General features: G+C 44.0%; 1 protein-coding gene across 2 annotated transcripts in view; it reads right to left on the bottom strand.

The window, feature by feature from the left end:
* Positions 1-27001, bottom strand: part of znf469 (zinc finger protein 469) — a 279591-nt gene that overhangs the window by 112016 nt on the left and 140574 nt on the right. For both annotated transcript variants that reach the window (XM_083763934.1, XM_083763936.1), the window contains exon 4: positions 8478-8540. The gene's annotated coding sequence lies outside the window, so the exon portion shown is untranslated. The remainder of the gene's footprint in view (positions 1-8477; positions 8541-27001) is intronic.

The raw sequence follows: 27001 nt of genomic DNA, 5'->3' as shown, positions 1-27001 counted from the left end.
TAAAGCAACGGGCAACTATGAACATTAAGCTATGTTACAGGACAACTAGCCTAAAGTCGCTTATAATAAGCAGACCTGGCGACACTGCATACCAGCACTTTCTGCAATTTGCATGGTGGAAAAGGGCAAGGTGTAACAGCTGACCAAATAAGATGTTTGAATTAATTGCCATGTATCACAATAAAAGGGAATATTTTTCGGTCATTTTCGATTAATTGTGCAGACCTACATCCAACTACCCAATGCCAGGTTTTAGCAACAGTTTTCCAGGAGCAGCTGTCTAGGCCAAGTGTGCTCTCACCATGTGGAGTAGATGTTAACTAATTTTTGCATGCGTTTAGGTTGAAACTATAGCACATTCATTCTAAAACCCAGCCACACCCAGGAAGTTTTGTTCAAATGTACTTGACCCGATTCTCAATGTAGAACTACATTCCAGAGCTAGAGTATAGCTTTTACTGTGTCATTGTCATATTACTCACTGTGGTCATCTTGCACTTTGTAAAATACCAGCAGGATAAAGACTGTAATTTCAAAGACGTATAATTTAACATATAACCAAGTTTAAGTTTATGGGTAAGGATTAACCCCTGGTGTAAAGCTATATGCTTGGGTTAACTTTGTATCCAAGATAATAGATAGGTAATAGATAGATTTAGAGAATTGTCAGTAATGCTGAGTGTGAGGTTGAGGGCAGGGCCAGGGGCTCAGCTCTGGGAATCAGTGTCTCATTTTTATCCCACAATGGTGTTTAAAAAGGGCCGGGCTTCCCTTTAATACAAGTATAGGCAGTAAAGATATGGTAAACTCTAGTAAAGGTCTGGGATTGAGCTTGGAATCTGGTTGGATAACAACATCATAAAACGTAATTCCAAGTATGTATGGAAAACCTCTGACTTGGGTTTCCCCCATGAGGTTTGAAATAATTCTGGATATTTCCACAAACAAATGTTTTCACTGGTGTCTCCATTCTATTTTTAGACATGGCGATATGGCCAAAGGCTCAGGGCTGCAAAAGTAGTTATCTCTACCATTGACACTGTGGGTAGATTGTTGTGGGCTTAATGAGATGCCTGTGCTGTTCAAACTCGCCAGTGGGCAGATGTCAGACAGTAGAGTTGTTGTGGGGTAAAGAAAGGGTAAGAGAGAATTGCTGTGACAAAGTCAGTGTATGTAGGTTGCAAGCAAGGTTTTCAAAAGTCATGTCGTTCATCATACAGTAATTGGCTGCCAAAAACCAGAATGCAAATATCCTTGAGGAGAATACTCGTGTATGAGAATACTAGTGTGTGTGTGTGTGTGTGTGTGTGTGTGTGTGTGTGAGCGCACACATTTGCACAGTGCATGCACAGTGTGTACGTCTATACAGTACATGTGGGTCGACGAGCGTGCACACAAAGTAAAGATGATCTCATGGCTTCCTGAAAGCAGCGGCTGGGGGTAAAATTCACATAGGCCAGTCATAAGGACTGTGTGTGTGTGTGTGTGTGTGTGTGTGTGTGTGTGTGTGTGTGTGTGTGCATGCGTGCGTGTGTGTGTGGACTGGTGTGAGCGTGTGCATGTGCACGTTTGCACCGTACAGTATAGGCTAGATACACAATGTGTACATATATGTGTGGGTCAACTAGTGAGAACACAAAGTAAAGATGATCTCCTGCCTGCCTGCGTGCGTGCGTGCGTGCGTGCATGCGTGCGTGCGTGCGTGCGTGCATGCGTGCGTGCGTGGCAATGTGTTGGAGGGGGGGCAGAGTTTCTTTGAAGCATCAAAGAATCTCTTGACCAAGAAACTACCATGAAACTACCATGGGAAAACTGGAATCTTGGCAAAGAAAATCTGTTTAAATTGAGCAGAACTGTTCCTGTTATAAAGGCTGCCATTTTATGAAGTTGAAAGATGATGGTTATTAAAATGAAACGGCACTCACACATTCATATTATGAATGTCTGAGTAGATATGATGTATGCATTTCTGCCCCATTGGCCTGGGAGGGGAAAATTTATCATATGAACCATTTCATACGCCAGTTGAAGATTTACATCAAGATCTAGGCCTACATCAGAAGTCCACACTAGAGCCCCTGCACCGATGTCAGATTTCTGGGTCCGATCGCGATTTTCCTAGCACACAGTTGTGAACTTGTAGATCTGCTATTATGAAATCACACCCGTGTGAAGTGAGGGGCGCGCTTATCATCGTCCGATTTGCTTGTCCACATATGATGTCAATTCTCCATTCATTGTCAATGGGAAATGAGTTTGTGTAAGGGAAAAATCTACACTATAGCTGAATATAGGAGGGGGCCCTAATTTTGTTTTTTAAATGTTTGAAAATGTTCACCTATAATAACAAATAATGTCCACCAAACTGACATAACCGCCGGGCTCTAGTCCACGCCCAACTAATAATGGACTTGTCTGTCACTGGTGGCTTCTTACACCAAAGCATCATCTAGGAGCCAGGCATCAGTCAGGTTCCTGCAGCCCTCAAGCCCTGCCTCGCCCTGTGACCCCCAGAACACTCTGTCAATCACCAACAAGCTCCACAAGGAGGGGCAGAGGCAGCAAACATTGTATCAAACCTGGCTTAAACCAATCCTTGTGTGTGTGTCCTTGTGTGTGTGTCCTTGTGTGTGTGTGTGCGCGCGTGTGTGCGTGCATGGTGTTCTCCAACCCTTCACACTGACAGGTTAAATCCACTCCATTGAAAAGAGCTTCCTCCAACATGGCTAACACTTAAAAGGCAGAAAATTAAATTGGGAACTGACAGATCTTATGAGTGTGAACTATTGTTCTGCTATTTCAGTGGGGAAACATTTCTGCAGAAGACGATTACCCTGCAAGCTGTGAGCAAACGAGAGTGGTGACAGCGCACTGCTAAGCACATGGCGGGGGTGGGGGGGGGGGGGGGGGGGTGTGTGATCTGTTTCCGCTGAAACTGCGATGTTGCATTTCAACTGAGCAAATAGGGATGTTTACATGGGAATGTCGTGTACGGTATAGTATATGTCAATTCAATGACGCGAATAAAGCGATGCCTTCCATGTATACAAGAGTGACTCGGCCGTTCTGTCTACAGCTGCGGTGTTCTTGTCACGTTACAAACAATTTGGGGGGCGTGAGCAGGCTACAGAATAGTTTGAATAATACATCAGTAAGCACCATTAGTGAGCTCAGTTAATTCACTGGTTCTCAACGTGGGGTCCTGGGACCCCCTGGGATCCTTGAGGGGCTTCCAGGGGGTCCCAAGCTAAATGTTTGAATATTAGGAACCAGATGGACACATGGTCAAGTCCTCCCCAAGCATTTCTGTTTTGCCAATGCTGGCCAATGAGACATAATACTTCCATCCAACACCCCGACGCTGGCAGGCACAGTCCCAGCCCATAGTAGGCCTACATGCAGCCACAAAGATCACACTCTCTGCCTGGCTTCCTTCTGCCCAACGCGGGCCACTTGTGTTCATATAGACGCTTAGCCAAATCACGTGCATTGCAGTGGTGGATTCAAACCCCTAGAGCCTAGACTCTGCAGTGGTGGAAAGGTACTTTTACCTCTGTGTCAACCGAGCTACCCAGTCTGTAACTCTGAGAGTGTACAAATGGAACCAAATGGACCTGAAAGAGTCAGGTTATGGTCCCGGGTTTACAACATGGTCCTACAACATGAAATTCAACTTTTCTAAAATTCTTGGTGTTTTTTGCGCATCCCTATGTGTTTTCTAACCCCACAAATATGCAATTTTGAACAATCAGGCTTTCACATCATATACAGTAGGGGCTTTTATGGAAATTGCTCTCAGGAACAGCTCAATTGATTTGATTTTCCAAGCTGGCATGCATATCAGTGCCCCCACCACCTCAGGAGATTGTGGTACTGCAGCTAAAATGGCTTCAGAGGCCAGACAGAAATGACAATGTCTGGTTATATCAGAGTGGTGATTTAGGCTCAAACCATTAGAAATTAGTTTGAGGGACATAAACAATATGATATTAAATATTAACATTAGTTTTAAAATGCATGATGTAATTCCTTTAAAAAAATGCATGAAATGGGGGCTTGGCTGGCCTGGGCTGTGGTCGAGCGGTCAAGGCAGGCACCTGGGCTGGTAATCCAGCCTGGCGGCGTGTCACGGGTTCGAGTCTCGATCTTTGCCGCATGTCTTCCCCCCCACCTCTCTCCCCCTTTCCTGAAATACTGTAAGAATCTAACAATAAAGGCAAAAAGCAAAATAAAGAAATGGGGGCTTGGCATATCCAACTGGGGGTCCTTGAAATTAAAAAGCTTGAGTATCACTGCTGCAGTTACACCGAACAACTATATGTCCTGTAACAGTATTTTCTGCACTGTTAAGTAGCTTGTCCAGGATTTCACAATATTAAATGATTCATGACCAAGCCACCCCACTGATCGTTAACCCCTTCACAAACTTGAACCTTGAATTACCATCAGTGACATCATGCCAGTTGAATCATTTTATTTTAGGCATTCTTTCCACCAATCCTTGGATCTCTTCCTGTTACTCTCCTGAACGCATCTTTCCTTACGGTCCGCTTGCTCACCATTTCCTCTCTGAATCACCCATTCCCCCAAATTGCCTTACTCACTCACTACCTTGGTGATTATTCGGAAGCCCCTGGGCTCAGAATGTCCCCCAAGAACCGTGACCTTGGCCCTGACCATGGCCCCAGTCCTTGAGTGCTTCTTCTCCCCCTCCCCCTCCCCCCAACTAGCGCTTCCTCCCAGAAGCCATTAGGGTCGTACGTCCCATGGAGGCCTTGTTTTCTTCAGTTTGAACTGAGCTTCTCTTTGAAGTCACTCGATATCCAGGTCTGTGGTGGACTCTTCCCCCTTGCCGAAGCATATAGTTATTCTTAGTTGCGCGAGGGTGTCGTGCACCGAAAATAGCAGATCTACAAGCTCACAATGCGTTGCAGTGTGACAAGTTGCGCGCTTGTATATCTGCTATTTTTTGGTGCGCAACACTGGCGTGCAAACTAAGTATAATGGCCCCTTAAAGTTGACATACTGCAGTTTGGGCAGGAGTTCACTCCATCTGTCTTCAGATTACACCTCTTATCTTAATGACAGCATTCATTCTTTCCTGTGTGTTTAGCTTGCGTGTGTGCGTAGTGTGGGTGTGTATGTGTGTCTGTGTGTGTGTGTGTGTGTGAGAGAGAGAGAGAGAGAGAGAGAGAGAGAGACAGATAGACAGACAGAGACAGAGAGAGTGTGTTCACATCTCTCTCTCTCTCTCTCTCTCTGTGTGTGTGTGTGTGTGTGTGTGTGTGTGTGTGTGTGTGTGTGTGTGTGTGTGTGTGTGTGTGTGTGTGTGTGTGTGTGTGTGTGTGTGTGTGTGTGTGTGTGTGTGTGTGTGTGTGTGTGTGTGTGTGTGTGTGTGTGTGTGTGTGTGTGTGTGTGTGTGTCTGTTTGTGTACACGCTTGCATGCATTTAATGCACAGTGCATGCACACACATTTTGTGTGCATGCACTGTACAATTTGGTGGGTTTATTTAACTCTGAGAGGGTTCAGGTTGAACCCATTAATAATTTAACTGCATGGGCACCCACTAGAACCCCCTCAAGGAGGTTCTTATAAAGGTACAAGAAAGTCTATTTTTGTGAGTGTTGTGTCTTGACTCGTAGTTTTAGATTCAAGATGATGTAATCTTCTCCCCCAAGCCCCCAAGCATGACCAGAAGCTCAATCATTAGTGTCTGTCAAACACTCCGACTTTCCTCCTGTATTCCACCACTAACACCATCCATTACAGTCAGCCTCTCTCTGTCTCCGTTAGCTAAATCCCAGCAATCCCATGATATCATTTTCACAAATCATAAATTACACTGCAGGCACGCTGTTCAACGCCGCAATATATTGTAATTTATACGCCAACACAATCATCATGCAGAGATGATCAAAACGGAAAATAAGGTAAATTGGGCGAAGGAGTCAATGATAGGGAAAATGGAAAATGGGACAGGAGCTGACAAAGTGCAAGAATTATGGAGGTACAGATAGCACCTAAAGCGATAGTAACCGAACATTGTTATCGGAAAAGGAAAATGGCATGTGCGAGGAAAAGCTGTCATGGTTGAAGAAAACAAGAAAAGAAAACTCCTGAACAAGATTTGGACGAGGATTCATTCCATGTTCCGAATCGCAAGAGACCCAGTACTGGGCAAAGGTTCTGAACCAGACCGGAGCACAATCCCAACTGAAACCCCCCAATAAATGTATCATCTGAGAGGCAAACATTGTAACTGGGCCGTACATAGAATAGTTAAACGCTAACAGGAGAGTTTTACTGCAGAGACCTAATAGCCTTGGTGGAATAATAAACCTGATAGATTTAGTGAGCGGGAGCAGGATTGCACATTAGGGGCAGAGCATTGGCTGAGCACTGGGGAGAGCTGAAGTGCCCGTGCTTGAAAGTGTCCTCACTACCTCTGACGTTCTTCGGCCTCTTTTGTGGCTTTGAAACCTCATGTCTTTGGCCTCCACTCACTCTCTATTTATGCAAGAAAATAAAGAAGAGAACGCTGCCCCTCCTAAATCTGTAAACTGCAATTAAGCTAAATTCCAAGTTTATTTCCAAATGCCGTCCTTGCTCCAGACCATGTGAGACGCTTCAGTCTAAAATTATCACACATTTGGTCAGGCGGCCAAGAGCGAGCAAGCTCTGCAGTATGATTTCTCCCAGGCCACAGGATCACAAAAGATTTGGTCAATGGCCGTAGATTTCTTAATGGGAAGATCTTGATTCAGTGACAATAATATGCTTTAATATGATCTGTAAAGGTAGAGGAATATCTAATGACTCTACCTGTGTCTAGGCAGTGTAAATAGAGATTTTGAGGAACCAGACAATCTTGAAGACATCCAAAGTCAAAACTGATAAAGCTGCTGATGAGGAGGGTTTACATGATGAAGATATGATGACAATTAAGATGGAGACCATTGCATGACTTTGAAATTCACTAAAAACAATTCGTATGTGTTTGGCCAGAGACCACAATTTGAAAAAGGTTTTGTGTCCACGGAACAAGTTTTCCACCATTTGGTCAAGATTTTTCCAACAGTTTCAAAAATACTTGAACCACTGCTTTGAGGTATATACTGTATCAACCGTTTCACGGTCACCCAACCCTTTTGTGATCGAATGGGCCCTCACCATGCGACGCCATAAGTGATGGTATAGCACTGGTTAAGGTCTTTATGATAGTCATTCTAACCAATGGTCTGACTCCTGGTTGCAAACAAAAAGCAACCCACGCACCCTGGTCTGTCACCCTATCACATCTCTCTCTGTCTCTGTCTCTCTCTCCATCATGTGTTTACACACCAGCAGTGTAAGTGACAGGGCTGTAATCGGAAGCCTACAACCGTGTCATTTGGAAGAATGTTGTCTTTTCCTGGGAGCGTGGTGGTCAGGACACAAAAACAAGATTTACAGTACATCTCATAGGGAGGGGCAAAATGTCAACCGTGCATTATCCGCCATTGGCTGTGGTCAGAAGGGGGTGTCAACTCGTGTGGGGGAGGTGGGAAAAAAGACACACTAACGTTTGGCCCGTGGGAGAAGTTGTTACCGTATATCAGAAGACACAGAATTAAATTTACAAAAATGTCACCTTAGTGAAAAATGGGAAAAAGAAACATCACACTTGTGTGAAGTGAGGGGTGCTCTTATCAATATACTGTACATGTTCATACATCATCACATTCCGGCCAATCACAACTGGCGTCCTCACTTTTCTGTCCTCACTTTTTATACTCAATTCGGTCAATCAGCCAAACCATTGTTATGGGGCACACACACACACACACACACACACACACACACACACACACACACACACACACACACACACACACACACACACACACACACACACACACACACACACACACACACACACACACACACACACAGCTGGGCATAGGACAGGGGAGCACCCCTAAAAAACAGCATGTTATCAGTCACTCATACATTATCGATTTAATAACATGATTCCTCTTTGATCAAGACCTCTTTGGCCAATGCACCACTAGTGATTAATCGCATACTTACTGGTAGTCCGTGGGGAAATGTTTTACAATGTTCAAAAATATATATTGTACCTTTGATACACAATTAAGTTTAAATAATATTTCAAATTTATTTATCAAATTTAAGAACTGTTTTGAACTGTGTAGTGTATAGGGAAAGAAATGCTTGACATTGATCTTTAAGGGCTTGATATATTTGCGCGTGGTGTCGTGTGGCAGGAATAACAGATTTACAAGCTCAGAAGTAGATTGTCTATTTTGTTTTCTTTCTTTCTTTTTTTTACAAAATATATAGTAAATGCCTTCTTATAGATTAAATATGTATATTGTTAGGGTGGTCCTTGACAATAGATCATAATATGCTAGTGGTCTGGAAATCAAAAAGGTTTGAGAACTACTGCGTTAGATCAAAATATGATGTACTTACTGTTGATGCCGTCAGTCAGTCAGTCAGTCAGTCAGTCACCCTCTGCATGAAGTTAAATGCCACCTATGAACAAAAGAAGTAGTGAGTCAAGGCAAGAAAACTTCCTAAAATGTCATTCTGTGGTCTTGGAAGAGGATTCTGGGTAGTTTGGGTCGCATTTTGGGAAAAGTCTATATATTTGTTTTTCTTCCTTTGATATCGAGTTAGCTTTCCACTTTGAATTGAAAATACAGTTTAAAAACAAAATGAGCAACCGGCAGGGTAATTAAAATGTCCCTTTCAATGAATTTTATAACAGCTTTATTTATTTCTTTACGATGTTTACTGTTTATTCTCTCTATGAAACATTTACCACCCTGGTGTTCTTTCACCTCCTGGAAAGAATTAACACAGAAAGCTTGGAGCGAACAATATTGCTCAGAAAGGAAAAAGGAAATAAATAAATGTGGGAGCTGTAGTACAGGCTAAATGTGATCAGATAAGGGATAAGAAGAGTTATTATACATTTAAATGACTTTAAAGCCTGCATGTTCCCTCTTTCTATCTCACTTCTGTCAAGATGCTCACTGATGCCCTTTAGACTTTGATGCTCTGAGGATTTCTACATGGGAATCCCACAGCCTGTGATGGTCTGCAGGCTGGGCACAGACTGAGACAGACACAGAGGAAGAGCTAGGGCCATGAGCCTCAGCAACACTGTGCCCTTCTCCAGATAAATCCAACCAGACAGACACAGTTAATCTCGTAGGTTCAAAGCTCCTTTAAAGCACATGTGGCCTCAACCTGAACAGAGTTAAGCAGAGTGAGACACAGAGATAGAGAGACATATTGTAGAAAGAAAGCAAGAAAGCAAGAAAGCAAGAAAGCAAGAAAGCAAGAAAGAAATGAGAAGGCAAGTGGTGTCATCTGGTACCAGCTGTGTTGTGTTGTGTTGTGTTGTGTTGTGTGCGTGCGTGCGTGCGTGCGTGCGTGCGTGCGTGCGTGCGTGCGTGCGTGCGTGTATGCATGCGTGCGTGCGTGCGTGCATGCGTGTGTGTGTATGTGTGTGAGAACAGTATGCAGTAGAGTAGACATTCAGCCTGTGATGTTAATTCACAAATCAGTGGTAAACAGCTGTATATGACCTCAGCCAGGATATCAAGCCCCTCCCTGCACCGGGCCATTCAGCCCTGCATGGGAGCATGACATGGATAGCTAGGGCCACTCAGCCCTGCATGGGAGCATGACATGGATAGCTAGGGCCACTCAGCCCTGCATGGGAGCATGACATGGATAGCTAAGGCCATTCAGCCCTGCATGGGAGCATGACATGGATAGCTAGGGCCACTCAGCCCTGCATGGGAGCATGACATGGATAGCTAGGGCCACTCAGCCCTGCATGGGAGCATGACATGGATAGCTAGGGCCACTCAGCCCTGCATGGGAGCATGACATGGATAGCTATAGGGACAGAAGCAGTCTGACTGTGACTCAGATGGCTCTATCAAACACTATATGACCCTCATCATAGAGTTCAGCATCCATGCAGCAACACATCCTTTGGAGTGGTTACTGTGACTGCACTGGCCATTATTAGAGCATACACACAGAGAGCACTTTTACAGGTACACTTACAGTAAGTACAAATATTCATGAAAAAACCCCCCCCAAAAAACATGCACGCACGCACGCACGCACAAACATGCAAGCGCTGCTCTGGAGAGAGAGGGAGCCACCGCCCTTTGGGTCGGGTGATTGACGACAGATATCTCCCACATCATCAACTCAGACAACTAGGCGCACCTGCGTTCATCAGCGCACCTGAGCGCAGCAGTATAAAAGGAAGGACTCTCCGCCTCACTAACAGATCCACTCTCCAGAGACAAGGCGAGGCTGAGGGCAACAGCATTCCTTATACTGACGAGCGCATCCTCTCTGTATCTCACTCGCAGGCAACATACCGGGCACGCGCTCCTTGGCCGACAAGCGCGTGCATTAGACCGGCTAAATAAGAAGTGACTATCGGCTTATGGAAATGGAAGGAAAGCGACCAGAGTACACCCTAGGGGACAAGGGGAGAACCTGCAAACTCCACACAGAAAGAACCATTCGCCCAACCCCACCTGGGTATATGCGCACTGATGACACGGAGGAGAGAATGTATGACCCTAATCGATAATCAACCTCGGGCCACGCAGAATTTAAAAAAATTTCAAGGTGGCCCGTGAGTTTCAAAAATGGCTGCAACTGGACATACGTTTTGGACTATATCACTTTGCTGGGGCTGTAAATATTTGTATTTCCACTCATTTTGATGTAAGAGAATATGTTCTGGAGGTATTTCTACCAAGTATGATATAAAAAGTAACATTAGGTTCCAATATGGCGGCATGTTTTCCAATATGGCTGCGAATAAACTGTTTAAATGTACATCTGCTCATGGTTAATGCACAGTTGGTGATGCAAACATGACATTTGGCACAGATCACCTTTATGACACCCTAATTCATTATCAACCTTGAGCCATGCAGAATGCCTACATTTTCAAGATGGCCGCCAGTTTTCAAAATCGCTGCAACTGGACCTACGTTTTGGACAATATCACTTTGCTGGGGCTGAATCTTTGATTTCCCCCTAATTTTGATATAAGAGAATATGTTCTGGAGGTATTTGTACCAGGTAAGATACAAAAATAACATTAAGTTCCAATATGGTGGCATGTTTTCCAATATGGCTGCCGATAAATTGCATAACTGTACTACTCATGGTTCGGCTCATGGTTAATCCACAGTTGGTGATACAAGCATGACATTTGGCACAGATCACCTTTATACCACCCTAATTATTAATCAACCTCGGGCCATGCATAATTCCTAATTTTTTCAAGATGGCCGCCAGGTTTCTCCAGTTCAAATGGCTTCAACTGGGCCTACGTTTTGGACTATATCCTTTTGCTGAGACTGTAATTTTCTATTATTTCCCCCTCATTTTGATATAAGAGAATATGTTCTGGAGGTATTTCTACGAAGTACGATCAGAAATAACATTAGGTTCCAATATGGTGGCATGCTTTCCAATATGGCTGCCGATAAATTGCATGAATGTACATCTGCTCATGGATAATACACAGTTGGTGATACAAGCATGAAATATGGCACAGATCACCTTTATACCACACTAATTGGTAATCAACCTCGTGCCATGCAGAATCCCTCAATTTGTGAAGATGGCTGACAGGTTTACAAAATCCCAAAAGCCCAATTGACAATTTCTTATTGTGTTATTGCAGTACCAGGGCACACTGGTTTACACTATAGCTGTGATACTCAGCATGGGGTTCAATGCTAATACATTTTCTATAAGGTTTCCTAAATGCTCTATAGCTTGCCCCAAATTAAAGTTAAACTGCTGCACCTGAATTGACAGGATGTGCCAGCGCGGGAGAGCCGAGCCAAGGAAGACAGGGCTTTTGTCTTTTGGAAGGTGTACAGGTGATCTTACTTGTTACTTGTGCAAGCAGAGCGTGCAAGTAATGTTATCAGTCAGGTGCTATGATGCGTATGTCCCTTAGCAGCATATGATATGACGGCATATGTTGGCACAAAGCAGACCGTGCAGTTATGTTTTCCGTCATGCTACGAAGCATATGTCCCATGACGTGATGAAGATACATGTATGTACCAATGTCCCTTAGCAGACATATGCTGGCACGGGACATATGAAAGCAGACTGTGCAGGTATCCATTTATGGCCTACTTGTGTGCAACAAGCAAGTAGGCACTCGACAGAGTGCAGTTCTAGTTAGAAATACCTCCAGAACATGTTCTTTTATATCAAAATTAGGGGGAAATTAAAAATAAATAAAAATACAGCCCCAGCAAAAGGATATAATCCAAAACATAGGCACAGTTGAAGCCATTACAACTGGTGAAAACTGGCGGCCATCTTGAAAAATTTAGGAATTATACGTGGCCCAAGGTTGATTATGAATTAAGGTGTCATAAAGGTGATCTGTGCCAAATTTCATGTTTGTATCACCAACTGTGCATTAACCATGAGCAGATGTACATTTATGCAGTTTATTGGCAGCCATATTGGAAAACATGCCACCATATTGAAACCTAAAGTTATTTTGATCTTACTTGGTAGAATTACCTCCAGAACATATTCTCTTATATCAAAATAATGGTGAAATCAAAGATGTACAGCCCTAGCAAAGTGTTATAGTCCAAAACGTATAGGTCCAATTGCAAACTGGCGGCCATCTTGAAAAATGCGTTGCCTAATGTTGATTATTATTTATGCTTGTATCACCAACTGTGGATTAACCATGAGCAGATGTACATTTATGCAATTTCTCAGCAGCCATATTGAAAAATATGCCGCCATATTGGAACCTAATGTTATTGTTTTATCTCACTTGGTAGAAATACCTCCAGGACATATCTTATACCAAAATTAGGGGAAATTCTAAGTTTTATAGGCCCCGCAAATTGGTGTAGTCCAAAACGTATAGGTCCAATTGCAAACTGGCGGCCATCTTGGAAAATGGAGGAATTTTGCATGGCCCGAGGTTGATTATCGATTATGGTCATATAAAGGTCATCTGTACCAAATGTCATGCTTGTATCACCAACTGAACTATCACCTCTATTTCCCGCCTAGCTAAGAGTCCCCGTTGGGAATTAAACCAGGGACCTTCAGCTGTGATGCGACATCACTACCGACTATGCCACCTTGCTCCAATAGTAAGGGCCCTATTATTATTTATTTTTTTAAGATTTGTTTTTGTATTTTCTGCCTTTGTTGATAGTTTCAAGTGAAGACGGACAGGAACGAGGGAGGGAAGGACGGGGCATGCAGCAAAGTTCGTCATGAACGATCGACAAGCTGTCAGGCCAGAGCCTATATGTGGCATGCGCCTGGACCGCTAGGTCAGCAGTTGCCCAAGGGCCCTATTTAGCTGGCTATGGCACATTTTGATAGTTAAACGGCAGTTACCGGTATCTTCTGTGTATTTAGTGTCTGAAATAGTCATGGATGTGTTTTGTGTGTAACATGAAATCCAGTGCAGTGATAGTTCATTGAGACCAGGGGGGCAGTCAGCCAGATATTTCGTGAAGCCTCATTTGAAATCGGTAGTTCATATAATGGCCTGTTGTGGCGCTGGACTGGACCCAAAAAGCCCCATAGAGGCCCATGTATTTTGGCCCAACTTCACCTAGACTGTATTACCTTAATAAACATGGTCATGAATACTTTCTTCTTCCAGTCACTAGTTAAAAAGTCTCATTTCTAATGTCATAATATTCTTTTTGGAAAATTATGGTCCCATTAATTAAAATAATGACCATAAAGTCGCGTATGTTCTGAGGGGCGTGGCTACCGTTACCGTCTATGATCGGGATTCCCCTCCCACTCAAGAGTCTACTCCTCCCACAACCAACGGAGAAGAAGGGGGGAAGTCCCGCCTCGTTGTCTGGGCAGCCAATGGCCAGCTGGACCCAAACGGAGCCAGCCAATGGCCAGCTGGTACCAAACGGATCTAGAAAGATGGCGACTTACATCAGGAATTAGCATATTATTACAGGCTTCATTTTACGTTCATGTTAGACCCGGTGAACGCTTTGTCCATATTTTTTACAGTCTATGATTGAGACACGGAAGGCAGAAGGTTTATTATATAATCTCCCCTTCATTCTCTATCAGTAATTAATTATGTTCCTTTCAATCAGCATTCTCTCTCCATGTCAACTCCCTCACTCTCATTGGCTGCCAGCTAACTCACTCATGCCCACATTCAATCCTGTCCTCAGTCTTCATGCTAGCTGACTGTCTCTGTTGTTCAGATGTCAGCGTTAACATTTCCTCCACCTCCTCCCTGTGACAATATTTCTGTAATGGGTGATTCTGTGATTATAAACGTGATTTATGGATTGTACTAGTGGTATCTAATTCTGTTAGGTATCTCTAATTATAATGTGATAACATGTGATATGTTCAGTATCTATCTACTGTATGTGGTATATGGATGCATTGAAAGTTATGTTGTTGTTATGTCTTTATGTTATGCTCTGCTCTGGGGTTCGTTGTTGATATCAGAGCTGTATCTCGGTGTCTAATCTGAGATATCAAATGTGATATGATATCAGATGATATGATATCACAAGGGCAGAGCCACACCGCCATACTAAATGCAATAGCTTTGCAATAAATGGTTAAATGGTCATTCTGAGCTGAAGTGTTTCAATGAAATAATCAAATCGTAGCGTCTTTTCCTCTTGCCGCTTGCAGTGCACAATGGTGCAGTGAACGGACCGACTGACTGACTTGAGTGCCATCCTTAGAGCCGAGTTGTTGGTAAACATCAAGAATTGAACAGTGTTGCTTTTACAAATATGTGCTTTTTTTAAGCATGGGTTGCAATCAATCAAACAATTCACATCAGGATTAAATCCCAGGCAACCTGTGTGTGTGAAACAGACACAGATTGTTGCACTCGCATGCATACAGTACAAGAAACACATGAAATGGGTTTGTTCACATTGGGAGCAGCATATCTTCAACATCTGTGCCACATATTACATCTCATAGAAAAGATTCTTCTTGAATTACAACCTTCCTGACAAGATAGGGCAAAAGAGTACTGTACTGTACTGTACTGTACTGTACTGTACTGTACTGTACTGTACTGTACTGTACTGTACTGTACTGTACTGTACTGTACTGTACTGTACTGTACTGTACTGTACTGTACTGTACACAGTATGACCACACATCTTAGATGAGTTACACTTTCTATAAGCATATTGAGTTGAAGTGTGTGTGTGTGTGTGTGTGTGTGTGTGTGTGTGTGTGTGTGTGTGTGTGTGTGTGTGTGTGTGTGCGTTGGGACATGCGTGCATGCGTGTGTTTGCACATGTGTATGGTATTGGCATGTGAGTTTGCTAACACACTATTGCACGTTCTGTTTTCCCAAGTTTGCGTGTGAGTACGAACACCTCTGAGCATGTCAGTGTGAGAGCTTGCATGTGTGAGCGAATGGGTCTCTCTCCGGCTCATTCCCATTACCCGTGCATTGAGAACACACACCAGCGCTCCGAGTTTAAAGGTAAACACTTCCTGGTGATGCGGGCAGGGGAGAGAGTCCCGCTCGAGGAAGGCTGCATCACTGAAGGCCAAACATTGCCATGCTCAATCTAAACAGATGATGTGAGAACCAGGGGACTCTGAAGAGTTCACAGTTCACCAATGGGAGAGGAGGAGGGCCGCAGGAGGAGATATATACGTGAACAAACTAGCAACAGCTGCACATATTTTCACTCAAGTAGTACTACTACTACTATGGGGCACAGCACAGTGGCGGCCATTTTGTGGCTCCAGCAGATTTCTTTTCCCTGCATGCAATTTCTGTAAATATTTACTTCATTCTTTGTAAGCCTGGCTCCTGGTGTCAAAACAGATTTGATATGCCCATATACAGCCCATATTTACAGTATAGGCATAATGGAGATCCGGTTGTTGCAAACCATCGACAGATATGCCCATACAGTATATGGGCATAAAATGATGTGACAGTGATGTGAATAGGTTTGTATTGTATATCTTTCTTGTATTGGGTCCCAGGACACAGGGGTGGTCATTTTGATGAGTCCCAGGTACATTTTATGAGTCCTAATTCAATGATGTTAGAGTACAGTACTGAGTACAGTATTGCATCCCAGGACGCCCGGAGGGTTACATTTTCTCAATTTAGTGAGTCTAAAGCCCTAACCACACCAAAGGGTCACCATGCAACTCCTTGGCTCCTTGGGTTGCAAGGAGTTAACGCTAAAACCGTCTTGACCCTTTGGTCAAGACCAAAATGGTCAAGACGGTTTTAGCATTGTCCCTACGGTGTGATATGTCTTGTTGCACGTTGACCCACGTTGACCCAAGTGATTCAACGCATGGAATTCAATGGCCCAAACCACACCAAAGGGTCACCAGCGTTAACTCCTTGCAACCGTTTGGACCCAAGGAGTTGCATGGTGACCTTTTGGTGTGGTTAGGATGCAGGATGCATATTTGCATCACTGATGTAACATATGTCAATATTTACTAATGAAACTCAGCAGGGAATACCAAGATAATCAGTTTTCACATTTATGAAATTTCACATTAAACAATGCAATATTCCTCAAAAACAGTACTCCATTTGATGCAAAACAAAATAAAAATGTGTGGACTAAAACAGCATCATCAGCACATGTGTTATCAATGAGCTTGGACCTTTTTGGTATGATACTGTATGCAGTTTGTCTGTCAGTGAACACATTGTCAAAGGGAGTTAGAATAGAGCTCTAATACAGACCCCTCACTCAGTCAGCTCCTCTCTCAGAAGAACTAATTCATTCAAACCAATGGAATCCTCTGCACTCAATGTTTCTGTATTGCTATATCATGTGTATATACAGTACATACACAAAAGGTGTTAGCAGAAACACCTTCATACATTGTAGCAGCATTAATATTAAACATACTGTATAATGTAAAAATAAGGAATAATCAAGAAAGAGACCATTGTCATATCGCCTTTAAATTATCACCTGCCTGCCTGCCTGCGTGCATGCTCGCGTGAGAGAAAGAGAGAGAGAGAGAGAGAGAGAGAGAGAGAGAGAGAGAGAGAGAGAGAGAGAGAGAGAGAGAGAGAGAGAGAGAGAGAGAGAGAGAGAGAGAGAGAGAGAGAGAGAGAGAGAAAATAAAAAAAAAGAATGAGGAAAGGGAGGAAAAAGAACAGGAAAAAGAACTGGACATTCTTAAAGCACTTTCTTCAATTGCAGCAGCGTCATGGGTTGCCAAAATCTGAATTCTTCGGGTATTTACAAATTAGACATTTTATTACTGAGGACACTTCACTTTTAGCCAATAGTTCCGCTTCACAGGTAGAACGAGCCCTCTCTTTGCAATTATCTAAGAAACAAATTTAAATTTTCTGTGACGTATTGAATTCCTACTCATCTATATCCTCTCAGATTACTAAGCAGTCCTGGGAAAAAGATCTGGACGTCTCTATTCATGATGAGGGCTGGGCAGATATGTGGGCCTATGCGAAACAGATTTCAGTTTGTAACCGAACTAAATCCATCCAGTTCAGAATATTACATCGTATACATATAACTCCTGCTCTCAAGAACAAAATGGATGTCAGTGCGTCCCCATTTTGCTTTAAGTGCAAGACAGAGATTGGTAATTACATTCACTGTCTTTGGTCCTGTGTGAAGCTTCAGAACTATTGGTATGACATTGTGTCAGAACTCTCTGTTATTTTTGGTGTCTCGATCGATTTAGATCCGTTGTGTATTTTACTTGGTCTCCCGGATGTTCATGACATTGATGTCAAACATAAGAGGTTGTTCAACTTATTAACGTTTGCTGCTAGGAAAAATATTCTTTTGTTTTGGATCAAGGATGTTGCTCCATCAAAGAATTCATTATAATAACATTATAATGGGCTGTATTCCTTGTGAATACATTACATGCATGTTGCATTCTAAATTGGACACTTTCTACAAAATTTGGGACCCTTATTTGAACCATATTGGGACCACACTGTCTGCCACGATACTTGGAGGTTTTCCGTACCAACCTTAGATATCTTATATGCCAGCATTCTTCCCTAGTAGGTGCTCTGCTTTGGGGCGGGGGCTTGTCTGCCCTTTGGGTATGGGGGGGTGGTCGCCCGGGCAGGGGTCTCGATGCGTTGCGTCGGGGCCTTTTCTTGGGGCGGTGGCCCTGCCGCCTGGAGGGGTGGCGGTTGCCGCCTTTGAGTGGAGCATGCATGGGTCTGCTCTTGTTGTAATGATTTGGTGCCTATGATAACTATTGTCTGCCTTTTTAATATATGTATTTATGTACTGTATGGATGTATTCCCTGATTGGGAGTCTATCAAAATTCAAAAACCACTTGTCATTATGGTTCATTGTCCTTGTCATGTCTTTGTATATTCAATCTTTTTATTTATAATAGTGTTGTGCCTGAGCTGTTTTTCTTTTCTTTTCTTTTGTTTGTTATTATGTTCTTGTTGTGTAATGTCTGTTTGTCTTTAAAAACCAATAAATATACTTTATAAAAGAAATAAAAAAAAAGGAAATCAGGGAACTTGAATCAATCAATGCCAATTGATGAAAAACAAGTGTTCTCTCATTTCCTTCACGGACGAATAAATGCAACAGACATCCACACCTCTCATCCAACCCACTACTTCACCATGTCAATTTGGTGGTGTAAGGATGGACACGTATGGATCCATTTTCACACCATCAGCTGCGCAAGCACAACTAATGACATCACTGCATTCCCCGTCAAATGTACTGTATACTATTAGCTCCAATCAGCACCATAGAGCATGACACACACACACACACACACACACACACACACACACACACACACACACACACACACACACATTCACAATTCCATAAACCTGATGATTAACAAATAGAGCAGAAACTTCATTCATCGATCATGCCATTAGGTCAGAGCGAATGGCTAATGTTGCCCATCAAAATAAATAAACACTGAGTCACTGTCTGGGGGCCTGCATGGAGTCATTGTGATGGCCCACAGGCCACTTACCATAAACAAGGCCTTGACCTTTCTGTTACATTAACACAACTCTTGAGCCTCAAATGGGAACAGATATATGGAGTGTCTCTGTGAATATGCCAGCCTCCGCTCATTCCAATATCCTCGCTTGGGAGCCTTCACACACATATCCAATTACGGTTTTGTCTTTGCTTTCCTACACACATTCACAGCAGTTGCATGTCTGTTTCTACTGTGTGTTTCTACTTATTGAAAAGGGGGGGCGGCTCTAAACAGTTCCAGGAGGGGGGCCTCCGCTAATGTCTTCCTTATTGTTTATACTTCACTGGATTTTCCTGACCCGCTGCGGGGCTTCCAAACACCTCTTAACTGACTGTGACACTCTCCCCTGTCACTGTTACAGTCCTGCAGGCCTGGAAGTACGCACACCCCTCACTGACCCCTGAGGCTTATCCATGGCCACATCTGGGCCAGCCGGCAGAGACCCAGGTCCTGATAACATAAACCATTAAACACTCCAGTCTGCATAAAAAAAAACAGACTGCGGCCTTGCGGCTGAGCTCCGGTTAACCTCCCTATCTCACCCCCGTGCCTCGGGCCCTGCCTGCCGCTCAGACACAAACACACAACCCACATGCCCCGAAAATCCCAAACACAGAAGAAAACCAGACTGTCGTGCCTCTGCGAGCCAGACGCAGACGAGACCGAAAATACTGCCGTCTTCCTTCCTTTGGCCGGTCAGCCCCTCCAGTTCCATGTCCTTCCTTCCATCTCATTCGCTGAACAGTTTCTGGCTGGACACTCGAGGCTTGGCTCTGAATTCTGTCCTCCCTAACGCATGTGATGTACTCAACTCATGCAGGAGCAACAGGGCAGTGAAATGAATGAGCAACGAACATAACATTCACTCGCACAAGTCGCACGTGTGCGTATACAGAACAACAACATAACCATTACAGTGACAGTGACAGTGACATACAGTATACTGCCAGATTGTGCCCTTCGTCGTTGAAACATATGAACCAAGGAGTTGGTCAGAGAAGCAACATTTTGTGAATGAGTCGTGGCTTGTACAGGACAGAGGAAGACTAAACACATGAGATACCATCCCTCATCCTCTCCTCCAATGAGTCACAACAGGCTGAAAAACCACCACAGTGGGGGGATGACATGTACTGGGAACGCATAAACCCCCAGATACTGTAGCTAGCTTAATCACAGAGACACACAAACACAAATGAACACACACACACACACACACACACACACACACACACACACACACACACACACACACACACACACACACACACACACACTTACTTTCAACCACACATGCACATATTCTGCATGATGTGGTTTTGAGAATACATTTCCTTCTTCTCCAGCCTGTCAGGCATGTGGTCCTGAGTTTGAGAGAGTTCCAAAACCTGCATAAAGTCCATCTGACAGCTCCCAGAAAACAAAGGCCTTCTTTAGACTCCGAGGGAAGAAAGTTGATGGTGATTGGCAGACCGCCTGGGGCATATTCATTATATTATTTGCCGGGAGGGCTCCAGGCTCACAGTTCAGTTGGAAAACGTGTTTGAAAGCCATCTCGTCAGATTCACTACTCAGATCGGCCCAAACCACTCTGATCCCCATTTTGAATATCTGCAGGGATGTCGATAATGGCTTCAAGACATCAGATGATGCTTCGCACATACAGTATAGTGTACGTAATGTGGCCAATTGCTTTGCTCTGCACACCCCCACCCCCTCTCTCTCCCCTCTCTCTCAATTTGTTTCTATAAGCTACTCTATGATTGTGATTCTGCCAGTCTCCTTTATCACACACACACACACACGCACACACACATGCACGCACTTCACAACTAAACTTTGCACTGAGTGCGTTGCCCCAAGCAGCGACGCTGGAACAGTTTAGTCTGGGTCGCTGTGGGATTCCCCCTGTCGGTGTCATCATTATAGGGAAGTGTAAACCACTCTACACGCCCCGCTGAACTATCTCACGAGACGCACATGGTGGACATATAACACACACGCACTAGACATGCGCTTAAAACACACTAACATGGGATTTACACAAGATTGATAGTGGCTCCACTCATTAGAGGGTTCCTCTGTGAGCCCCAAGACAACCTGTCTGCACTCTGCACGAAACCGTGCACACTCTCTCTTTCTCTCTCTCTCTCTCTCTCTCTCTCTCTCTCTCTCTCTCTCTCTCACACACACACACACACACACACACACACACACACACACACACACACACACACACACACACACACACACACGCTCAATCCAAGCGCGTGGCTCTGTGCCAGCTGACTGGGTCACAGGCGGGCGTGGGGCTGGTACATAAACCCCCACATTACTCAACACTAATATGACCCTGGAGACACTGGGTCACTATTACTCGAGCAGGCACCGCAATGTTATCTGAAAGCCATGAAGTGCTCCTTGTTAGCACCTAATCAACTCCTCTTTTATGAACTCGGGGGTAAAGCAAACCATCCCTCGGCGATGTGACGAGAGGCAGTGCCTACGAGCCTTTGGCAGGTCTTAACTTATCGCCCTCACAGGGCCAAGCAGAGGGCAGCGCTGTGACTATGGTGGGAAGCAGGCAGACTCAACGTGGACCAGTGCCATGCTGAAATGTGTGGGTGGGTACAGTATTATCAAACAGATATGCTTCAGTTAAACACACACAAGTGCGCGTGCACACACACATGGCCACACACAAATATGTAAACTCACTCACTCACCATGAGGAACAGTCCCTTCTTTATCCCTGTTTTTCTGGCACCAGCCACTTCCTCAGGATATGGAGTACTTTTGTTTAGCTTCAAACACTGCCTCTCCCTTAGTTCTCCCTCTCTCTCTCTCTCTCTCTCTCTCTCTCTCTCTGTCTCTCTCTCTCTGTCTCTCTCCAAAAGATTATGGCAAAGCAACAGGGGGGATTGAACCGCAGAGCATCCCAATCTGCAGTTAGATGTACCGTAAAGTGCACACAGGCCGGTGCTACCGCTTCCTAGCCACAGGCTTCCGCCTTGTTGAAAACCAGCCGTAACTCATATCCTTACCCTGATACTAACCATACACACAACCCCAAATTACTATCTGCCAGGCAAGACTATCTCCCAAGCCCACCCACAACTCTACCCATCTTGCCTCCTCAAAGCTGGACAAACTACTACCTCCACCACACACACTGTAATCAACCAGGGCTCGAGCCAGAGGCAATGGCTGTGTGCATGTAATATTTGGATGTGTGCGCGGGTCCGTCAGTGTGTGCGTGCGTGCGTGCGTGCGTGCATGCACGCGCATGTGGGTCCATCTGGATTTACTTGAGCTCGTGCATAATGGCATGCGCTCAGGCATGTGTGTGCGTGAGTGTTCAGTTTACAAAGCAAAGGGATTATATACCATACGAGCAGGTGCTCTGTGTGTGTGTGTGTGTGTGTGTGTGTGTGTGTGTGGGTGTGTGTGTGTGTGTGTGTGTGCGTGCGTGCGTGCGTGCGTGCGTGCGTGCGTGCGTGCGTGCGTGCGTGCGTGCGTGCGTGCGTGCGTGCGTGCGTGCGTGCGTGAGAGATACAGAGAGATAGAGAAAGAGAGTCAGAAAGAGAGAGTTAGAACAAGATATAGGGAAGTAGGGAACTTAGTGTGGGTGACGGCACGCGGCCTGTGCTCTCAACTCTAGCCAAAGTGTGGATTCCACTGACTCTCCACCTGATAGCATCACTGCCTCTGGTTACACTATCAAACACATGAAGCAGGGAGGAGCTCTCAACCTGCAACAACCAACACGATTATGATCTCCTTCACTGATAACTGCCAAAGTCATTACGAAAGGCAGCGAAAGGCAGAGAAGTAGAGAAGAGAAACAGAGTGTGTTTATGGGTGTGCGTGAGTGTGTGCGTGCGTGCTGTTGGTGCATCTGGAAATGGAAAGTGAATTCCGGGCGTGTACAGTGTACACGTACAGTGTGCCACTGTGTGTCATACCAGGCTGCAATTAGGATGATTTAAATGCAGTCTAGTGTGTGTTCATTGTCTTGCATGTATTGCGTGATATCCACACAGTGCAGTACGAAAACAAGAACTGATCAATTATCAGTTAATTACCAGTGGCTGCCTTATATCTCCAGAATTGTGCTATGAAAAGTAAATATCTGCCTGTCTGTATTTATGTGTGTGGAAACAAGTTAACACCAAGTGCCACGTGACGCCTCCTGACACCTTTCTTTAATGTATCCCGTTGGTACAGATGCCTAATGACGCCTTTAAATAAAAAAGGGAAAAAAGAAGAAAGAAATTGTTTTTTTTTTGTTGTTTAAAATTTTCTTTGTATCTAATCTGGTGTGACGACGATGTGCACAACTGATTTTAATTGTCTTGTATTTGTGGCCAAAAATGGCACAACCTCTACACTGAATGAGTTAACAACAACAGGATCTGTCGAGGTGACTCTGTAACTGACAGTGTAGCCTTAGCCTACTACAAATGGAACCAAAGGACCCTTTTATAACAATAAACTCTGGTGGAAATACAAATGGACTGTTATGGGTCCATTTGGTTGTATTTGTGCACTCTCAGGTAGCACATTCTCCAAGCCATTATAAGCTTGTAGTGGGGACACAAGTGGCATGCAAGTGACATTTTCACATGTAGCGCTCTCATGATTGTGATTTCGGAACAGCCAATATTACATTTTACTTATTATTTAATTTAATTTAAGTTCTATGTTCATTGCACACAAAGTTTTACCAAAAATCCATATTCAATGTTGGCTACCAACTGTCTCTCCTTAGTAATACTAGTCTTTGAAACACTGTTCTCAACCTTGGATTACTGTACCCTATGTGGCCGTCAAAGCCCTGTCGGAGAAGCCCTTAGCATTGCAGTGTAGGGGCTGAGCTGAGGGCAGAAGTCTTGGTGCGTATGGCTCTTGTAAAACCAGGGAGACCTGTCTGCACTATATAAAAGACATCAGTGAGGCCTCACTAACACTGGGACTATCCCTGAACAAGCCTGACCTCTCAGCCTCCAACACAGGATTTCACCACCTACTCACGGCACTTTGGTAGGATGTGCCTGACTGAATAGGCCAAAAGTGTGTGTATGTGTCCATAATAAGCACGACTGTGTGTGTGTGTGTGTGTGTGTGTGTGTGTGTGTGTGTGTGCGTGCAAGCATATTCAACTCAATGTGTATTTCTTATTCACTCTCTGGCGGAGGGGCTGATGTGTGTATCTTGGCTCTACTGCCACTGAAATTGAGCTGAAAAATGAGCATGGACAGCAGGCTACCTGTTATCACTTCAAATATTTTCTTTCCACATTCCCAGAGTTTAACTTCAACAAATGACTGCAAATTAGATTAAATGCAGGCTAATGTCATTTAAATCAATCTCTTTTTCAGTGGACGGTTTCGTGCGACCGGGCTCCGCGGTAGACCGATGCAGAGGGGACCAAGTTCAAAGGTCATGGACTATTATTAACTATGATGAGCCAACTTTCATGTCGTAACCATTCGAAAATGAATCCAGAAATCATGTGTGTAGCATTATTCCATAATACATTCCTGGCAGTGCCAAGAGGAGATCCATCAATCCCTGTGGAAAGACTGAGAGGTTCCTGGCATAGTTCTTCAGCTTGCTTTGCCCTACGTGACAACTACGTGACAACTTTTCAAAATAAAATAATTCCGCAATCAATGTCATAGTATTTCATCCTGATCATGGATAAGTAATATGCCATGCTTTTTTTTTTACAACTTCAGTATCTTCAATTTTGCAGCTGATGTGTCTGGTAAAAAGTCAATTTCTTTCCAAAATAGCCGATCTACAGTATACAAGCTCACAATACGTTGCATAATGAGGTGTAGTGTGCTTGTAGATCAGTTATTTTTTTTAATATTCCGCCGTCCGTCCATGTGTCCGTCCATCCGTCCGTGTACAGCTAATCTCCAGCATGTTTGTTCGGTTGACACCAAACTGTGCACATACACTCCCTGCATGCCAACGACGAACCTCTGCCCCAAATCTTCCAGGATGGCCTGTTATAGCACCACCATGAAGCAGGTTTTTGCTAAACTTATTACACATGCAGATTACTCATCCATGCATCACGCAAATCGGTACACACTATCTCAATAGTCATGTGATCAACACTGATCTGTCCGATTTTCCATATTCCATCCCAATTGGCTAAGATTGCCTTCCAAAGTTTGCAGGATTGGTCCGTTTTGAACAAAATGCCTCAAATCATCAACAAAGCGTGTGATTTAGGTGACATTTTACACGCACATCCCCAGTAGGCAGATATGCCATGCACTTAATCTTTTCAAGTTAGCCTCATGGTTTTATATACAAGCATTTCGTTAGTCTAGGACTCTCAATTGAAAAATTGCAGGCTCTACTCTAAATGGCACTGACTACTGTATGGTCACATAACCATTTTGACCAATTTGGATCAATAGGCTCAGTGAAAGTCCCATGTGTATTTCTGAAAATTGCGTTCCATTCCATCCTAATTGAGTACTTGGCAAGAACTTAGCTACAGTAGTTGAAGTATATAGAACCGATCTAGCAATATCTTTTCATAATAGTCAGGAGTTATATTGGAAGAGCTGTGAAGCCAATTCATGTACCAGTTCATATGGTCTGAAGCAAAAGTAACGATTTATTGAAGCTTTGGCAGTACAGACTACTATTATCCTGTCAATACTGCCCATTAAGACTGAGTTGACTTAACCACATGAATATGAAGGGATGGCAGAAAAGAACTGGCAACATGTGCTTAGCCCTCTGTTTAATGTCCCCAGCATTGTGCCTGAACCCCATGGTAATGTTCCTATTACCTCATCACCAGGCCAAGAGTAGCGCCCCCTGTAGTTAATCCTACCAGGGCCAAGGAACCCAGCTCAACTCTGGAAAACCAAACCAGCAGCGTGGGACCCCTGCCCGTCATTTCGTTTCAGCTGCTTGTCAGGTGGGCACCAATCTTGTCAAACAAGACACTGAAAAATTGCCTGTTGAGTAATTTATGATCAGAATGCCAAGGCTGACGAACCCGATATCTGTACAGAGTCACACAAGGCCTACATCTGCAGCACAACTGCGATTCCGACAGCATCTGACATGAACGGTAGCACACGAGGCATGACACCATATACAGGCCTCGAGGTATATAGAGCTCTATGCTGTAGCTGTGGAAGAAGCTGGGTTTATTAGGTTACAGGATACAATAGGCTCACCGATATGAACACCGGATCCAGCAGGACTCTATGTTTCATAAGAGAGTCACGGTGAAAACGTGGCACTGTTTATGATTCCTGCTAATAAAAAAGCGTCAGGAGCCTTCCTGTTTTGTCTTCACACCAGCGTAAGAGCGGGCAATCATTCAGGCCTCCAGAATTCCTCAGTGTGTTTTCTTTGCCCTGGTAATAAAGGCTGCGGCTTGACCCCCGGCATAGAGCCATGTCTGTTACTCTCCGAGGGCTTCAATCAGGATGTAAAATATGCCATAAATTGTGCATTTTTATGGGTTTCACTCTGTAGGTGTGCACTTGACAGCGGACTCAGAGCTTCAGAGGCGCTGAGGACTATATGCGGTAGCATGCTCAAGATACAAGACAAAACAAGTGCAGATAGGTCCCATGCATTAATTGGCCATGTCTGAAGGGGTTACCAGCTGCAAGAACCTGGCAACCCTGCAGCACAGCCAAAGTTAACAAAATGTAATGACCTTGACTTTTCTTGATTTGGGATCAATTAATATAATGCTCTAAAGAAGGAAAAAAAAGCTTTTATAAAGAGCATATTTTTAGATTTGATTCTGATCTGTGATTTGCTGATCAAAAGCCTCATTATTTGTATTATAATTATGACATATAATAATATAATCTCTCTGTTTATACACTGATACTTTATTACTGTCCACCTCTGATTA

This window comes from Protomyctophum parallelum (genome assembly GCF_964188405.1).
Source record: "Protomyctophum parallelum genome assembly, chromosome: 4".
Taxonomy (NCBI): Eukaryota; Metazoa; Chordata; class Actinopteri; order Myctophiformes; family Myctophidae; genus Protomyctophum; species Protomyctophum parallelum.
This window is presented reverse-complemented; position numbering and strand designations above follow the sequence as displayed.